Source organism: Myotis davidii, unplaced genomic scaffold, assembly GCF_000327345.1.
Source record: "Myotis davidii unplaced genomic scaffold, ASM32734v1 scaffold1532, whole genome shotgun sequence".
NCBI classification, from domain to species: Eukaryota; Metazoa; Chordata; class Mammalia; order Chiroptera; family Vespertilionidae; genus Myotis; species Myotis davidii.
Window position 1 is genome coordinate 116,381 of NW_006283923.1, and position 3,540 is coordinate 119,920.

A 3,540-nucleotide genomic window follows, 5' to 3' on the forward strand; every position below is an offset into this window, starting at 1 on the left:
CCAAGCAGCCCTACCCTGAGCGTGACTGAGGGTGGCATCGCAACCTCCTGATCCGCCCTGCTCTGTGCATGACAGGGGGCGGTGCCCCAACTCCCCAATCGGTCCTGCTCTGAGCCCGACCAGGGGCTGCACCTAGGGATTGGGCCTGCCCTCTGCCACCCGGGAGCAGGCCTAAGCCAGCAGGTTGTTATTTCCCAAGGGGTCCCAGACTGCGAGAGGGCACAGGCCGGGCTGAGGGACCCCCCTTCCCCCGAGTACACAATTTTTTGTGCACCGGGCCTCTAGTATATATATAAAACACTATGATACAATCAGAAAATTAACAGTTGCTTAATAATTAGAGTACTGTTTAGAATACTATGGTAATTATTAAGGTACACATCTGACCTTTTCAGCTGTGAGCTCTCACAAGACACAGTCAGGTGGAATTTATACAGGATCAGCCTGCACTCATGCTGAGCCCTAGGCTACATGCACTTAGCTATGCATTCACTGGTATGTTGTTTGTTACAGGACTGAGATTATGATTTAATTAATGGGCTCTTTTGGAATCTTGTAGGAGGCAATGATACCTAAGATAGTTTATTAACGAATATTGTTTACTAAATGCCGCGTGCCTGAATTCATGCACGAGTGGGGTCCCTCAGTCTGGCTTGCAGGATTGGGAAACCGGCTCTCTGACATCCCCCGAAGGGTTCTGGATTGTGAGAGGGTGCAGTCCAGGCCAAGGGACCCGACTGGTGCACAATCAGAGCTGGGGAGGGACATGGGAGGTTGGCCAGCTGGGGCGGGACCACGGGAAGGCTCCAGGATGTGTCCGGCTCATCTTGCTCAGTCACAATCCACCGGACCCCACCAGCAAGCTAACCTACCAGTTGGAGCATCTTCCCCAGGTGGTCAGTGCATGTCATAGGATGCAGTTGAGTGGCCTTAGCATATCATTAGCATATTATGCTTTGATTGGTTGAATGGATGACTGGATGACCTGACACTTAGCATACTAGGCTTTAATTATATAGGATTCCCCAAAGCACTTTAAAAAAGATGCTTTGGAATTACTGACAAATTATACATTGGACATTGATATTGGTAATGTATCAAAGAAGATTTAATTTCATGAATATGTAACTATATAAGTCTTTTTGAAAGTGCTAGGATCCTTATTGTCACTTATTAATGACATTTACTTAGTCTTAAGAGCACAACTTTTCCTTTACTAGTAGTTTTTCTTTATTGATTAAATTTTTTTTAATCACACTGCCTGAGATTTCTCAAATCAATGAAAGTAGAGGTTAGACAGGAGAATTTAGCTGGCCCAAATGAGTTTGCACAGCTGTGAGCAATAAAATACAGCAGCCATGGCAACCCTCTCCAGTGTCCCAATAACATATTTGAAATGAGGTTATTAGAATTATTAATTCACATTAGTGGCTATTAAAATTACTACCTGCAGATTTTCTGCCAGAACATCCTTTTTGTATATGTCAGAAGGCCTTGCTTTAAAAAGAATCTAGATACATAAATAGATGCAATTTATTACGTGAGGCATTAGAGGAGCACCAGCAAATAACAAATATAGCAGCAAGATTGGGATAGACGCCTTGTGAAAAGGAAAGCAGATCTAACACTTTGTTCTTCTGATGATGGCAAAAAACCAACCAGCCTCTGATTGTGGGAGCAATAACTGGATGTTCCTGAATTCCCCGGAAGGTACGACTTAAAATTCAACCCAGTGTGCGCTGTTTCATGAAATTCTGAGAGGCATATGAAATATTCTACTTTGGTGAAGCATAAACAAAGTCAAAAGAAATCAGCTAAAAATGTCAACCATTTGTAAGAGTGTTATGGGGTTCTTGGAGAGCCCATGGAGACTTGGCTAGCTCCCTTCCATCCCCCATTAACAACTCAGAAAGCAGATGCCTGCTGTTTTAAGCAAAAGAAGAAACACCATTATAGGGAGGCCATGGTAGAAATTCATTAGAGGATGCAGCTATACAGCTGAGAAAGAACACTTTATTCAGGGAAATAAGCACACACACACACACACACACACACACACACACGAAAAAGAAACAAAAATATAAGAGCATCTACTTGGGGACACCAGTGCATGCAGTCCCTTGAGCAGGAAGGAACTGGTCAGTCACACATAAGGTCAAAGATATGTGAGGAGCTCAGTTCTCAAATTTGGTTCACATGAGTAAAAAGAGGATCCTGCCTTTTTGAGCCAAGCCACTGAGTTCTTCACCCTCTCAAGGCTATCTGCTGCTGGCCCAGGAATACATGTCACCAACCAGGACTGCTTCTCCACACTGTCTGCCTGAGGAAGGAGTGTTATGATTTCTGCACAAAGCACCAGAACAAACTATAAGCATTCTATCTAACCATGTTCTGAGTCTGGAGAAAGCAGGTGAAGGAGTCAGGAGGCAAAGGTGGACCAATAGTCATGCTTAACTTCACCTGGCATATTCTCCAACCACATCCACAGAAGACTTGGGTGTTACTTCCCAAGTATCCGAGAAGCTGAGTCATATATAGTTCAGAAATCAGAAATGCTGAAATTACTGGGACATTCCATGGTTTTCAGGATGATTTGATAATATGTTTGAAAGTGAGTCTGGCCTAAAAAACCAGGAGGTATGTTTGTTCAAAGAGGTCACACACCTAGATAGCCCATCCTGCATGGGATTTTGTCACGGAGACTGGCCTCAAGGAACCATTGACTCCGAACAAAAGATAAGAGCTTGTATGAGATTTTCTAGTAATAGAGACCAGATCTACTTCTCTGTAGAGTATGTACCTGAAGCATGCAACTCTTCACAATTACTCTATGTAATAAATATCTGTTGAGTATTGTAAAAATAGACGGTAATTGTTCTTAGTATTGTGAAATCACATCGCCTTGAAGTTCTGACCTATTGGCAAAAATGCCACACCTCTCATGGAATTACATGAAAAATTTTTTTTAAAGGATTAACTGTTTTCATATTTGAGCATTGGTATGGCTTAACCCTCCATTTGACTTGATTTTTAAAGTTAGGTGGCTTCCTTAGTGACAATAATAAATGCATTTTTTTCCAATTACAAAGTAACTCAAATTTCAGATCTTTAATAAGTGGCACTGAGAAAACTGAACTGGTACATGCAAAAAATAAAACTAGACCATCAATTTACACCATATACAAGAATAAACTCAAAATGGATTAAAGACTTAAATGTAAATTAAGACAAAAAACAAACAAACAGGTTACAAATGAAATAAATGGAAGCAAGCAAACTACTGGCTACAGAGTTCAAAGCAACAATTATACTAATAAGGTTGCTAAGGATCTTCGTGAGAGGTTCAAGGGACTTAGTGAGACTTACAAGAACCTTAGTGAGAATTTCAAGTACCAGTCAGAAATAAAGCAAACACTAACTGAAATAAAGAATAATTTACAGGGACTCAACAGTAGAATAGAGTATTTCAAGAATCAAATTAAAGTTATAAAATATGAGGAAACATAAAACACCTAATCAGAAGAGCAAAAAGAAAAGAGA